Source organism: Physeter macrocephalus, chromosome 21 (genome assembly GCF_002837175.3).
Source record: "Physeter macrocephalus isolate SW-GA chromosome 21, ASM283717v5, whole genome shotgun sequence".
Classification (NCBI taxonomy): domain Eukaryota; kingdom Metazoa; phylum Chordata; class Mammalia; order Artiodactyla; family Physeteridae; genus Physeter; species Physeter macrocephalus.
The window spans coordinates 82,955,424-82,971,591 of NC_041234.1; the positions used below are offsets into that span (position 1 = coordinate 82,955,424).

The 16,168-nt window shown below is 49.3% G+C and overlaps 1 protein-coding gene across 5 annotated transcripts in view; it reads right to left on the reverse strand.

Annotated features, from left to right (window-relative positions):
- TSC22D3 (TSC22 domain family member 3) overlaps positions 1-16,168 on the reverse strand; it is a 59,239-nt gene that overhangs the window by 41,012 nt on the left and 2,059 nt on the right. The window lies entirely within an intron of this gene.

A 16,168-nucleotide genomic window follows, 5' to 3' on the forward strand; every position in this document is an offset into this window, starting at 1 on the left:
CGCCTTCCTCTCAGGGTTAGAGACCTGGCTCTTATTATTTTCCTCCTTTCAGGTGCCAGCCCCAGCCAAGGCTGGAGTTTGCAGCAGAACACAGGGCCCTTATTCTCGGTCAAGTGCTCCTTCCCTCGAGCTATTTCCCCTGCTGAGAATTCCTCACTAGACCTCACTTAACTCGGACAGTGCCCTCTGTGGAGTGGACTTCCTCAGCCTTGGCCCCAGGGGCTGCTTTGGCTGGAGTGCCCTAAGCCCACATCAGTCGCCTGCCTGTCCAGCCCAGCGCTCACATGGGCCCCAGCAACCTCCGGCTGGGAAGCTCGGAGCACGTGGTGCCCTTAGCTGGGAACACCGGCTTCCCTGGGAAGCCAGCGACCCGCCTCTGAGCCTGCTCCCCGGGTGGTCAGGAGACAAAGGAGGTCCGCAGCAAGAACATGAGCACTGGGGCTAAAGCATTCTGCAGGCCAGAAAGATTGTGCCAATGTTGGCTAAACACAGGACTGTCTAACAATCAGGGCTGACCTGCAAGGGAAGCAGCTTGTGGGTAGATGCCTTCAAGCTGAAGCTGTGTGTCCACCCCCTGGGGATGCTTTACAAGACATTCTTGTTTGGGCTGGGGAGTCAAGGCCCTTCAGTGGCTTACGGCCTTTGTTGTTGTCGTTAAACAGATAGTCATTCCCCATCCCCATCTCCCCCAATCTGACCTGGACGCTCTCAGGGTCCCTGGATACAAAGTCTTCAGACGAGCAGAACTGCTCTGAGGGAGGCGGGGCTGAGGCAGGGAGTTCCGCCCGCTCGGCTCCCCAGGCTCCCAGAGCCCCCTAACTTCCACCACCCACCAGGAAATGCCTTGTAGTTCAGGGCAGCCCAGCTCGAAAATCCTCTGGTGAGGAAAATTAAGCCAGGTGAGGACCCAAAGCCCTCCAACTTTAAAAGACACATGCACATTCTTCTTCGTGACCTTGTTTATTTGGAAGTGTAACCTCTATTTGGTGAGGGCGGTGGCACAATCAACCTCCCGTCTCTCTTTCCGTCCCCCTCTAAACTCTCTCCTCTTCTCCTTTCCTCCCTCAAATTCACCTTCTCCCTGGCCTCTCCTCTCCTGCCCCCAACTCTCTCCTCCCTTTCTCCCTTCTTCTTTCCTTTCAGCAGTCCCTAAGGCACTAAGGAGGACCATAGGGCTCTATATAGTGCAGCACCATTCCCTGCGGGAATTCTAAGATCCCTTGCAACCATAGGAATCTATGACTGATTAACTGAGGGGCAAGAAGTGATTGTTGAACAAACTGAGCCAAGAAGAAGGAGGGCTAGCGGCGAGGAAGCAAGAGGGTGTGGTGTTGAGGGTGAGGGCGCTAGGGCAGTGGGCAGGTGTCAGGACAGGTGGGGGCGGTTCCTACCATGTAGGGAGCCCCGAGCTCTCAAGCCTCTTGAGAGCTCTCTGGTTAGTGAAATGGCACCTACTGTGGCTCTGGACCCTCACCATATAACCCAGGGAGAGATGACCCACTATGAAGGAATCTGAATGCAGTGAAATGTACCAAACACCACCAACATTCACCAAGCAGATTGGTTTCTGGTAGCTCATCTGTGCACTAGTTGGGGGGAGAGTAGCTCTACATAGCAGCCGTCAAATTCTAGTCTTTCTCCTTAGGCAGTCTTTTAGGTCTGGATGTGAACATCCAAGACCTGAAAATCCCCCTAATTCGAATGAGAATTTCCGCAAAGACACACATGAAGAACTCAAGAAACGCATTCTGGATTGAGGACCTGAGCTGTGGGGGTGAAGGCGCCACTGGGAGACATTCGGTGGAGGGCTCATTGGCAACTACACACTGACCGCACCCCCAAACACCCTGGTTCTCCTTACTAACTCATTCCGAGACCATCGTCCTTGAGTTTTGAAAATGGACCCTAACGTTCTATTCAGCCTAGACCCTCTCTTGGAGTCACGACCCTACACATTTACCATCTTCTCCTTCCTTTTTTGGCTCATATGAACCCCCTCTTTGTCACTCCCACCATTCTAACATTCAGGGGTTCAATGACATATTCAACTGTCCATGCATCCCATCTACACACAAGATTTTAGAGGTGTAGCCTTCCAGAATATCTGAATTGGAAGAGACCCTAGAGACCACCTTGTCTCCCCCCTCCCCCATTTTTTAAGTAGGGAAAGCAGCCCACAGAAGGGCAGGGAGTTACTTACTCAAGCTCAAGCATCAGATTGGTGGCAAAATCGGGATTCGAACCCAGATCTTCTGGATCCAAATCTGACCCACTTTCCACCACCTCGAGCTGTAGCTCCTCCAGGAACTGTGCCTCCTCCACGAGTTCAGGGTCCTCTACAAGCTGGGGGTCTTCCACGAGCTGGGGCTCCTCCAGCCTTTCCCCCTTCATCTCACTGTTGCCCAGGGCAACCTTGATTGCCTGGCTGGGGTTGGCTCCTGTCCCTCTCTCTCTTTCTCTCTCTCTGTGCCTCCCTCTCGCTCTCTAGCTCTCCCCCTGTAGCTGCCCGGTTAGGCGGGAGCAACTGGAAACTCTTTCCCGGGCTCAGGAGAAAAAGTGCTCAGGAGCCTTGGGGCCAGCCTGGGCTGGCTCAGCTGTGGAGGCGGGAGGAAGTTCCCGGCCCCGAGTGCCTTCGGGGGGCTCCCAGGCTCTGAGGGAAGGCTGGAGCTCCTGGGGCGAGCGCTGCCCTCCAGATCTTCTGCGGAGGCCGGGCCAGCTTCCTAAACTAACTCCCAGACTGAAGGGGAGGGCCGGAGCCTCCGGGGGAGCCCAGACGTCGGCTCTGCCAGCCAGCCCCTGTGGTTGGAACTTTCAAAAAGACCAATGTTTCAGCAACTGATTTCTTTTCCAACCCGAACAGCAGGCCTTTCTGTCCCCCTTGCATGACTGTGGCAGAAGCAAGATTCCAGGGCTGGGGCTCCGTAACACCCAAACCACTGGTCAATCCCGTTAAATGAAGTCAAATTAAAAAACACCGTTTTGGGCATCAGGTAGACCCAAAGCTGGTCTCCTGGCATGGAGGTGCTGTGTACCTACTGGGATGGGATGTCCACAGCCGTCTAGAGACAAGAAGTCATGAGGCCATTGGATCAAGAGAATCAGGAGACATGGTTTCTTTTTTCAGCTGGTCACTAACTGGCTGTTTGCTTTGTGGCAGGTACCCACCCATCCCTGGGCCTCAGTTTCCTCATCTGTAAGGGATGGGCGTCAGACCGAATGGCTGCGGAAGCTCTACCAGTTCTGAGCTTTTGTGTCACCGGCTAAGATGCATGTGGCAGCCACCAACCCTTGGGAGGGGGAAGCTCGAGGTCTTGAAGAGGCAGTCCCCAGCTCCACTGCCCTCTGAAATCCTTCTCTATTTGCCAGCAATGCCAGTAGGGTGCCCCGGTGCTTCTGTAGGTTTTGATCTGTTAAAAATTTCAAAGCTCCCAGCAGCTCGTCCCCCCAACAGGAGGAAGACCAGAAGCCTTCTCAGTCATTTACACCTGAGTGTGAATGAAGAGGGTTCAGAGAGCAAGCCTTGACAAGGGAGAACGCTTGCCAGACTGGGTTGCAGGTGTTAGCTGGCTTTGGGCAGGATGGGGTGCGTGATTGACAGAGCAAGGGGAGGGGTCGGTGAGGGGACTGGTGAGAGAGGGAGATGAGGCAAGTCTGAAGAGGTTTTCTTCTGGTTCCACATATGACTTGCCTAATGATAACGAAGGCTTCCCTTTAGTAGAGTGCTTCCTGGGAACGTCCTCTCACTTAACCTTCCCAACCACACTTCCACCATTTTCTACACGAGGAAACTGAGGTCCAGAGAAGTCACTTGCCAAAGTCACAGAGTCTGTCAGTGGTAGTCTTATCAGACTCTTCAGGAGCACACAGTGGCTAATGTCCTTCTCTACTCCTCAGCGGCTCCTCCAGGAACTTTCAAGGGTGAAGAAGCCCAACCCAGCTCCCCACAAGGGCCAGCACCTCCCACCTCCCTGGGAGAGGAACCGGGGAAAGCAGAGCGGGAGCCCTGCCCCTCTACCATCCTTGCTCCCCCGGTCTCTACAGCCCTGGGCACACCTTGCAGCCAATACTAGAATATACCAGCAAAGCCTCCCACGTTTGAATAGGAGACTGAAGATACAGCATTTTGGAGACGTGGTCATTTCGGGGGGCCAGTTTCGAGTGTAATTTTCCGCACATTAGTTCTTTTTTCTCTTCACTGACCATCATCCTGTTCATCTGGCAGGTGATGAGCTCTTCAAAGCCTTTCTGATCCCGATTTTCAGCTGATAGGCTACTACGGCCCTTAGAGAATCACTGCCTAAATCATGGCTGCTTGATCTTGGCAATGAGAAAATTTCCTCGGGGGTTTGCTCCTATCTGAGGGCCCCAGCGAGCCAGAGGAACTTCAAAATCCACATCTTAGGGTATTAGCAGTGACTGGGTTCATTTTGACTTTCCTTGCTGCTGATCTGGGGCAAGAATCCCTCACAGAGGGACACAAGCAGTGCCCAAGGTTTTAACAAGGTGACTTTTCTTTTTGCAGATTTTCTAATCCTGGGGGAAGTCCCCTTAGCCTGTGTTCTCACGGCTTCCTGCACCTTTTCTTCATTATGATCAATTGTAATGATATGGTTATTTGTGTAATTATTATTTGATGTCTGTCTCCACCACTAGATTGTAAATTTCCTGCCGCGGGGATCCTGCCTGGCTTGTTGGCTGCCACTTTCTCCCCTGTGTCTGATTTTCATTTGTGTGTGGAAGGAGAAACCCTCCTCTTCCCCATGCACCTGGGGTGGGCAGCCTTATCCCAATGGCCCCCACACTGAGATGCTCCCCCAAGTTGTTAGCCTGTGGAGGATGGGTGTCCCCTTGAAGCTAATTTGGCCAGGAGATAAGGCTGAAGGGTGCGGAGGGGACCTCACAGCTCCTTAGTCCAATTCCCCCACAGGATTCCAGTCCTAGGAGAGTATATGCTAGCTTTCATGACTGTTCTCCAATGGAAATTTCATACACATTTCTATTACGAAAGTGTCTTCCTAAAAACACTTTCATCTCTCACACAGGCACTTTCCTTTTCCTTATAAGCACCTACTTCTGACTCCTTTGCTTTCCCCACCTGTCTATCCCCTTCTGTCCATGGTCCTTATAACCAGCCCTCTCACACTTTTATCCAGTTCTTTACTGCTATTGTTACCACCTTCCCCATATTTGTAATATAACAGTCCTTGGTAATTTTGTCTAGCTTCTCTGAATGCTGGTAGGCAGGAAGTTCTTTCTGATATCTAATCGCAATTCTTCACGCTACAGTAGAGGCCTATTTCCTCTTGTTCTGTTCCTAGTGTGGTTTGGAAACAGCTAGTCACCATCTCTGAGTTGTAACTTTTCTTATATTTGAAGATCAACCTCTCTTCTCTCTCTCCACAAGCCTCAGGCCCACCCTTAACGTTCCTCTCTGATCAATCATCTTAGTTTCTTTAGCCTGGCCACACAGCTCCCTGAAGTCCCAGGCTTTAGCCCGTTGGCTAAACAAGCCTCTCTTCCGTTCTGCATTCAGGCTGTTTTTCAGCCTGGACAAATTATCTGACATTTGCAGCCCAGAAAATTTACACCCCAGGCCCCAGAAAGGAGTGCAGCCTGAAGCTCTGTGCCCCACTGCCTCTGTACAATGAGAAGCATTCATAACTCAGAAGGAGGCCCGCAAAGGGAAAAGAAAACCCAGATGACCCTCCCCATTCTTTTTCTTTACAGTAAATAATTTACAAAAGCAAATTTTCCTCCCCATATGCTATACCCACTTTATCACTGGTCCCCAGGGCCAGCCTTTACGCATTTCCATACTGTCATGGACTATTTTTAGCGAAGGATGACGTTAAGTACTAGCTGCCCCGTGGGCTTCAAACTCATCTCTTCCTCTTGTCAGAATGCTGTCAGTCCTCCTCTTTTGGACCTGCTGGCCACTCATGGCCTAGAAATATTTCCAAGAGTGTGAGCAGCTACCTAATGTTATGACTTCAGGGGTTCCTGAGAAAGCCTCTGTCTAAACATATCTCCTTTGACTTGGGTCTGATGATTAGAATTTCAGCAATAGAGATTCATTTCTTTAGCTCAATATCACCTCCTCAGGAAGCCTTGTCTGATCCTTTGTTATACTCTCTGAGAGAAGCTTATTCCTTTTCCCCCTTGGCACAAATTTGTAATTATACTTTCATTAGCGTGGCTATTCGGGTTAATCTTCATCTCCCCCACTCTACTGACTATCCCATGATGGCTGTGACCATGCCTTTTGTGAGTTTCCCACTCTATTCCCAGTGCCTAACGGTGAGCCTGTTACATGGAAGGCATGCAAGAATTTGTTGTTGCAATATTTGTTGTTGACTGAATCTGTTCATGAACGTAAATGTGAATTCTCCAGAGCACTGATGGGAAAGGGTGTGGGCGTGGATGCCCAGGACACTAGCTCGGGGAGAGGGCCCCAGAAAGTAAGGTGCTGACCATAAGCAGCATCCTCCTTCCCCGGATGATCTGAGGCCGGTTCCTTTTTGCTACTCCAGCTCCCTCTCCTTTCCCGTCCGCTTGAGGCGTCCCCCCTTCCTCAGCCCAACCCCAGGACCTTCATTTATAGGGCACCTGGGAAAGAAGCGTTTGACCAAAGTATAAGCGAGGCCAAAATGACACCCTGTGGGGCCTCCAGCGACGTTTTTCCAGAGAGATTTGGGCAAAAGGTATATATATTATCAGGGCAGCACCTTGGCACGCCCCTGGTTCTGTCACCCCCCTTAGAAGGGGCCTGGTGGAGACTGAGGCCAGAGGTGCACAGATGTGAAGCCATACCCCCAGGCTCCTCTGGTGCCCACCCTCAACTGCACTCCCAAGCTCAACGCTCCTGGTTCTGATGAGCTTTCCACAAGCATCCACGAGAGGTGCCTTCCTGCTCCCGGGCCCTGAAGGTCTCCACCTATCCAAGCCCTAGCTAGGTCTCTGAGGGGAGGCTACCAGGGGCCAGCTTGCCCCGAGTCAGAGAGGGGTCATGAGAGGAGGGCCAGAGTAGGCCTCTCCTTCCTGAAGCTGGGTGACTCTTGGGTTTCAGCCCAGGAAGAATGGAAAGTGTTCCTCGCTGTCCCCACTGCAGCCAGCTCGTTCTGACCCATGAGCCCCGCTGGACTGGCAAGGTTCCCCTCCCTGCTCCCAGCTAGGGAGCCCTACAGCTCTTCCCACTGGGCCAGAACCAATCCATTCTTTAAGGCCCTGCTGGAAGCCACAGCCAGAAAGAGACTCTCCTTTCCTAGTCTGCTTTGGCATCGCCTAAGCTCCGGACGTGCGGATCCAGGGAACAGCAAGCTCGAGGCCTTTCCCTCAAGGAGCAGAAGCCCCAGTGTGGCCTGCGTTGGCTCCGGTGGAACTGCTTTGTTCCCCGCCGGCCTTGGGATGCAGCTCTATCACTCTCAGCTCCCCGCAGCCCAGCCCGTGCCTCTGCTGCCTCCCTTCTGTGTCCTCTACAGTGCTTAGCGGGGTAGACATTCAATAAATCCGCAGTAGGCGCTAGATAAATAGCAGTCCCCTGGTCGATAAATGATGGATTGATTAACTGAAGTGCTTGGTCACTCAGTGCAGGGCCTGAGTTCGTTCATTTCCCTGTGCACCTGGGGAAGGCAGAGTATATTGCCTTAAAACTGGGCAGGGATTTTCTTATTCTTTTTTCTTTGTTTCTTTATTTTACTGCAACTGACTATGAACTGAAAGGGTGAGGAGACAGGGAGAAGTGAAGGGCTGGAGGCCTGGGAGGGGCCTCAAGGAAGGGAAATTCTGCACCTCCACCTCAGCCCCTGCCCCCAATTTTCACTGGATTCAGGGAACCTGGGGTCCCCAGCTCTCCTGAGCCCTGAGATGGTGGTCTTCAGCTTGTCTGAGGATTCATGAGTCTGAGATTTGGATACAAATCATACATGCTGGCAATTCCCAATGCCACCTTTTTGACTTTATCTCCCTGTTTCTTCCTCTTTTTCTCAGACAGGACAGCAGTGTCCCCAGCTACCCTCAACCTGTGAGCCATTTACCCCCTGGCAACACAGTGTGACGGGCTGGGCAAAGACAAGGAAAGAGAAGGAGAGGACTTATTGGTTTAGTCACAAACTTTGAGCCAATGCACTATTAGATTGATAGGGCTACTCTGTAATGTAGATATTCGAGTAAGCTTATTAGGGAAATACGCCATAGAATTCAGCAAGCCCCAGTTCACTGGGGTCTCAGTTGCACCAAACCAGTAATGCAATTTTCTGAACAGGCTAGGAAGAGAGCTAAGTATCACTGTGAATTCAGGCCAGCCTGGGGACTTTTAGACTTTGTGGAGAATGGATTGGGAATTGGCTTAGGCCTTCCTTTAAAAAGTTCCTCCAGCTTCCACTAAACCCTTCTCCCCAAAGTCTCCAGAACAGTACCTGAACCAACAAGCGGATACAAAAGGAAGAAGAACTTCTGACCCCTGTTTTGGGGCCCCTCCAGATGCACCACGCTGACTCTTTAGCACCGTACCATCAGGTGATAGAAGGAGATGCCACCCGCCCCCCAAAAAACACCCTAAACCACACTAAGCCCACAGCAGCTCGCCTGCCTGGTTACATTTGCTGCTGAGTATGGGGGCTCAAGAGGGAATCACCTTCACAGCCTGGCACTTGGCTCTGAGCAGATGCTGGCCTGACACTAGGGACAGCAGGCTGTTCCTTTGGAAGTGTAGTGAGCTCTACTTAGACCCCCATCAGGCTTCTGAATGCCTGGCCCCAGGGAAGCCTGCCACTGAGCAAGCAGAAGCTTGATGCCTCAGTAACCTGGCTCTGTTACATAAGGCACTACGCGAGATATGAGTCAGGGACCTCAGGCTGGCCCAGGCCCAGCCTAGTCTGGGAGTGAGGCTAAAAGGGAGGGGTGTGTGGGGGTGTGTGTGTGTGTGTGTGTGTGTGTGTGTGTGTGTGTGTGGTGTAAGCCAGGAAGGAGCCGCTGGAACCACTTCCCTTCCTCTCACTTCTCACCCCCTTCTTCCTCAGGGATAGCTGTAGCCAATCACTGGCCTAGAAAGCTCGGAGCGGGAATCCTGGCCAGACCCTAAGCTGCGAGCAGCTGCTCTCCATCTCCCCTGAAGAGAAGACAAGAGGAAGTAGGTTGAATACCCAAGGCTGTTTCGTGAGTAAATTCTTCCTTCGAGGAAGGATGGGGAAGGTCCCTGTGGGGCTTTGTCCACAGGCACGGGCCTGATTTCAGGCTGGGTCTATTTGAGGAAAGTGGCTCCCAGGGGAGGAAGGCTGATAGCGTGCCTGGGGCATCACTGACCAAGTATGCTTCTAGCTCTTGTTTCCCCCTGGGCTAGTGTCTGCACATTGGGAAGCTTCCCAGTCAGTCTCCATGCTGGCTGGGATCTCACACCTCTTAAACTATTTCCAAAAGAGCAGTAGCTACTTTGGGGTAGGGATTTCCAGCTAGAAGGTACAAGTGAATTAGACTTGCCTATAGAGGAGATTCCCTCCTGCCTGGGTTAGCATTTGAAAAAGCTTGTTTTCTATTCTCCAAGACCCTGTCTTATCACCGCTCTGACTCCTTCGCTAAGCTGGATTTCCATATGGTACATGGTAGCTTCATAAGCCATTTCCCTGCCCTGACTCCTCATCAAACCTGCTTTGAGACTGGGATCTATCCTTCAGGCCTTCACAGAGATCCCATTAGCCCACAGGGTCCTGCTCTGCCAAAGCTGCAGCCCCACAGCGAAGCCCTAACCCTTGTCCCATTACTGCAAGCATTGGGACAGCACATGTCCTGGGCCATTATTGCCTTCTTCATCTAAAAGGGAAATTTCATCTTTTTTGACCCCTGTGGTCAAGGAATGCTCTCCCTTGAGTGCACTGAGCACACAGGTGCCCCACCAAATGGGTCGAAGCTTTGGGCCCACGCAGCACGTTGGCTTCTCCAGGGGTAGAGAGACTATTGCATGACACCAACCAATTTGTTATGTAAACGCAGCCAGCCATGGCAGATTATGGCTTCGTAGTTATCTTGAGGGATGCCTTACATAAGAGGAGAAAGTTCAGGCAGGAGCAGAATCGTGATGAGCAAACACCATGCAATGGCCACCACCAGGTGCAGATATGGCCGACCTTATTCCTCTCAACCAGCCCACAAGGTGTGGGCAATGCTCTGCCGGGCTCCATCACTCAGGGGACCTGGAGACCCTGCAGCCGTGGCCAGACACATCCATCTCCGTTTTCCCAGACTTCCTGGCCTTCAGGACCTGTTATGGAAAGGAGCCAAAGCTCTACCTGGAATTGAAAGCTTGTTAGTTTATCTGGAAGTGCAAATATCAGCAGGATTGTTAACCTTCTCTTCAGGCTAGGAGGGAAAATAAGGTCACCCTGGAAAGAGTTGTTTTCTGAGGTGTGGGCTCACATGGGTCCATTCCTGACAAACCAGAGGCGGAGGAGGTGAAATCTGTGTTCTGTTCTTGCCACCTTTCTTTTTTTTAGATGTTGGGGGTAGGAGTTTATTAATTAATTTATTTATTTTTGCTGTGTTGGGTCTTCGTTTCTGTGCGAGGGCTTTCTCTAGTTGTGGCAAGTGGGGACCACTCTTCACCGCGGCGCGCGGGCCTCTCACTATCGCGGCCTCTCTTGTTGCGGAGCACAGGCTCCAGACGCACAGGCTCAGTAGTTGTGGCTCACAGGCCTAGTTGCTCCGCGGCATGTGGGATCTTCCCGGACCAGGGCTCGAACCCGTGTCCCCTGCATTAGCAGGCAGATTCTCAACCACTGCGCCACCAGGGAAGCCCTTGCCACCTTTCTTGACGAGCGCGAGCATTCCATCCAGACCTCCCGAGCTCCGTGCTTCCCAGAGCCCCACACTGCAGCAGGCCTTGCAAGGACCCCGGCCCCGTCTCTCTGCTTCTCTTCTCCAAACTTGGCTTTCCCATGTTCCATTCCCATAGAACCCTACTCCCAGTGAGCTGTCGCACCAGGGAAGATTCTGATAAACAAATCCACACATAGTAGTTAATGACAAGCAAAGCTGTTACACGTTACTCTTTTAAAAAGGAAACCCTCGTGTAGTAAACCCCCATAGACCCTGGCCATTCATTAGAGAGACACGCTCAAAACTTTTGCCAGTTCCTAATTCATGAGCATCCTGAAATCACATCATCTCCCTCATGTGACTTCTACTATTTCTGTTGTTTTGTTAAACTTCTTAGCTTTCTTTTCATTGTGATCGCTAGCACTAGCGGTTGCCTCAGGGAGGGGGTGTTCTCCCCAAAGAAGTAGACATTCACTCATTTCATGGGCATTGCTACACTTGAATGGATTGACTAAGAGTAGAGGACCAAAACACTGAGTTGAAAAGTAGGTGCTGGGCAACTCCACTCCTAGGTAGAGACCCAAAAGAACTGAAAGAAGGGACTCAAAAAGATACGTGTATACCAATGTCCAAAGCAGCGTTCTTCACCAGAACCAACAGGTGGAAAGAACCCAAGTGTCTGCGGACAGATGAATGGATTAAACAAAATGTGGTGTATCCATACAATGGAATATGATTCAGTCATAAAAAGCAATGAAGTACTGATACATGGATGGACCTTGAAAACATTACACTAAGTGAATGAAGCCAGACACAAAAGGCCACATATTGTATGATTCCACTTATACGAAATATCTAGAATAGGCAAATTCATAGAGACAGAAAGTAGAATAGAGGTTACCAGGGACTGTGGGGGAGGGGAGAATAGGGAGTTATTTAACAGGTACAGAGTTTCTGTTTGGGATGATGACAAAGTCCTGGAAATGGATAATGGTGATGACTGCACCACTGTGAATATACCTAATGCTACTGAATTGTACACTTAAAAATGGTTAAAATAACAAATTTTATGTTATATATATTTTACTGGTATATATGTACATACCAATATATATATATATATACTTTATACATATATATAAAACACACACATATGTAATATATATAGTAGCTGCTGGTAGAGCAGTAGGGTCGGTCACTACCCAAAGCCTCTTAGAACATGGAATTCACATCTGTGCCTCAGCAAAAAGGCGATTTCTTACATATTGAGGCTCTCATGAGGTATACAAAGCATGAATGTGAAGTTTGCAAATGCATTTGTGTTTTTAACAGAGAATGTGCCTTAATCCAAGAGTGCCTATTCTTTGTCAGACCACTAGGCACTCAGGAAATAGTTATTTTAAATTAACTCGGGCTAGGGAAGGACTTTCAAAGCTTGATACCAAAAGCAAAAATCACGAAGGCAAAGAATGACAGACTTAACCACACGGAAACCCAAAACCTCTCTACAGCAAAGTACGCCATCCTCAAAATCAAATGGCAAATTAGTTGACAAAGGGTTGCAATCTCTAATTCAGGATTTCTTATGGTGTGGTCCAAATACCACTGCGCTTTGGGATAGGAGTTTTAGATGGTACAAGGACCGAAAACTGATCTTAGACTATGAATTTAGGCACTACAGCAGGCAGGCAGCAGAGTTTTGTCCCTCAAATCACATCATGTAAGTGGCTACATCCTCAGAAATCAGGTCCAGGAATATACATTTATGAAATCATTAGTTTGAAGATTCAGAGAAGCACACATAATTTTTATGCAATTTTTTGTCAGAAGCCTGATCTCTGAATCTACATCTTTCCCTTCACTGTTATATATTACATCAATAGGGAAGGTTAAATGAATTAGCACACATAAAACAATTAGAAATCTTTGCTATTATTATCTTCTGAGCATCTAAGTGTGGGGACCAGTTGTTGCCAGCTCAGAAGCTTAAAGGTAGACTCCTGGGGCTCTCCGAGCTGGAAGGGAACTCAGATTCAGAGCAGCTCAGATCACATTGGCTGATGTGCTTGGGGGCTGAAGGCAGAATAGAGCTGATGAAGTAGTTTTGGATAAAATCTCAGAAATAAATTTGAGGTTACAACAACAATGACAACAACAGAGTATGGCAAAAGCTCCCATTCCAGTTTGCTACACCTTACTGATCGGAGAATTAAGGCCCCTCAAATTTCAACTTTGCAAGTTTTTAAATAGGCTGTATTTCAATTGGAGATTTTAGCTCTTTGCCCAGCATATTACATCTGCCTCTTAAGTTTTCCAGTTTTAGAAGCATTTTCAAATGATATGGTATAGTCCCCTAATAATAGGGTGACCAACCATCCCAGTTTCCCTGGGACTGTCCCAGTTTGACCATTGAAACTCCTGTGTTGGTTGAAAGTCCTGGGTTGGTTGGTCACCCGACCTAATAAGGACATTTTAACCATTTGGTTAGTTTCTGGGCTAATATTTACCTCTGCTTAACAATTCTTTCTTCATAGACGATTCTTTAGTGTCTTACTGACCTTAGGTGGAGTCTTGGCTCGGCTCTTCATTGTAAGGCATCGGCAAGTTATTTAATTTTCTCGAGCCTCAGTTTTCTTCGTTAAAAAATGAAGAATGGTGATAACAGTACCCATTTCATTGGGTTGGTGTAAATATTAAATGACGTTATGCAGCTATAGTGCTTAGTACATGCTGTAAACACTCAATAGATGTTAGCTATTAATCTATTATAGTTATAAGTTACCTAACACAAGATTGAAGGGATGGTGTGTAAAACACATCATCTCCCCCCCACCCCAGTAGTTTAGAGGCACCATTTACATACCAACGAGCTACATGCCCATTACCACTGATTCACATGTATATACACAGCACTGTTCATCAGGACTTCTACCAGGCTATTAGAATTACTGCATGTGGTTCCTACCGAAAAAAAAAAAATCACATTTAAACCTTAATATGAATTTTCCAAGACTAAAGTTGTAAAATCTTTACAGAGGACCACACCAACTATTAAGCAGTCACCTAGCCAAAAAAAACCTTTATTGAGTACTGGGTGTATAACTAGAAGCCAAGGGAAAGCCAAGTAAGTGGAAAACATGCCCTACCCTCAAATTGCTTACACTCTTGTGTTCCAAGGAAACCAAGAGCTAAGCTGGGAGCCAGGGACAGGTCAAAGCAGACAAACCAGATAGAAATCAAGAACGTGCCCCACCCTTTCTCCCAAGAATATAGGAGCCCTTGCAGCAGGGGAGTGGGCTGTAGGAGGAGGGGCAGGGTGACTTGCTTCTCCAGAAAAGACAGCCTTGAAGGTAGACAAATTAGAAGAAAAAGACACCCAGGCAGGAATCTGAAATATCAAATCATTAAATGGAACAGAAGGAAGAATGATGGCTGTGGTATGAAGATAGAAAACCAGGGAATAAATGAAGTAAGAAGAGGAAATTTTCAGTCGGGAGAAGACTGTCCAGCTCAGATTTTGGAGAAACCCTGTGAACTGTAATAATGGTCTCCTACTTTGCTAATGAGCATGTCATTCTAGGCAAAACTGCAACCAAACTGAGAATCTCCAATCTCTAAGGTCCCAGTTGTCACGGCAAATGAGAGAATGCTTTGTCCTGCTATTGTCCTGCTAGAACCGTTAAGGCCGTTACCTCAGGACCCTGTCACTCCCCAGCCTCGTGGAAGCCTGAGGGCTTGAGATGCTTCCCTCTACCAATGCTCTCAGTCCCCCACCCAACCTGGTAGCATTTCCAGGCTTTGCCAAGAACCAAACGTCAACAAGCGTCAGTGGAGTAGGTGACAAGGAGGTCTTGCCACTCAAGAAACCCAGACCACCAGAAAGCCTCCCAAGGTGTGGCACAAGCGAACACTTTGATTTCAGGCTTTCAGTCTCACCCCTCACTCACTTAGGTCTGACCCTCCCAGGCCTCCAACCTAGGAACCAGAGCCGAGGAAGCGTCCCCTCTTATGTGTCATCAAGCCACTTCGGAGCCGTTTCTCTCCCAGCTGAAAGAGTGCAAGTGCTACAGGTGCGCTTTCCAGGTGTCTTGCCACCCCTCCCCGGCTGCCTACAGCCCAGATCCCAGCAGATTGTTAGGAGCCTGTTAGGGCTTTCGCTTGGCAGGGTTGCAGCTGCTGTGGTCTGAATACACTAGTATTCAGAATACGTAGTAATCTTTCACCAGAAATGAAGATTCCCTCGAAACCTTTTCCATACACGGCGTGGTTTCTTGGAGACAATGAGATAAATTGATGTGTAAAGTAAAATAATCGATGAAAAAGGGCTTCGAGGGTGTGGAAAAATGCCTGAAAATACAACTTGTTACAATAATACTAATTAAGTCGCTAGTCCCCTCCTGGAACTTCTGGGGCTGAGGACGCAAACCTGGGCTGAGGACGCAAACCTGGGCTGAGCACTAAGTGAGGGTAGTTCTTGCCTAGCTCAATGGCTTTTAAACTTTATTTGTGCCTCACTGAAAAGCCATTCAATTATTCAAGTATTCTGTGGGAGCTCAAAATTTCTTATTACCTTGTCTGAGCACATTACCTGCCCACAACCTGGCATCTCAGAACTAGAAGGAACCTTAAGAGGCCAGAGAGGTCAGGCGACTTGCTCAGGTTCACACAGGGAAGTAGAGCCATAACTTGTACTACAACCCAGGTCTCCCACAGCGGGGTTTCTCTTTCTCTTACATAACCTGTGATGTTGAGAAAGAAGAAAATCCGCCCGCTCACACGCACGGACGCGCACGCACGCGTGTGCACACACACACACACACACACACACACACACCACACACCAGTGCCCTGTTCCTATGGCTCTAAGAACACCAAACCCACCACTGGGTTTCCTGAAGTTGCCTTCCCTGCCTCAAAATTGCCTCAGTTGTCCCCCCAAGACTGGCTCTTACCAGAGTGTCTCAGACTGGAGGACTGCAGCCACCTTTGGTCTTCCCATTGTGTTTCTCTCCTTCCCTCTCTCTTCCTTGCCCTTCAGCAAGATTTCTAGAAAGCCTGACCCACACTCCAACACACGCCTGCTATGACATGGATCATCCGCCCTCCTGTCCTTAGGATGCTCTTTGGGGCTGCTTTTAGCCGTCATTGGAAATTGAAAGCTGTGATCCATGGAAGAGGTGCGGGGTCCTGCCCCATTCGGAGTTTCAAGAAATTCTCACAGGTCTCTAATTTTGCCTATCCCCCCCTCCCCCACACCAGCAGCAGCTTAATTTGTCTAGACATTTTGATTGCCCTCATCCTCAGTCAGGGCCACTCAGTAATTTAAAAGCCCTTGCAGTTTCCATCTGAGTTTGCATATTTG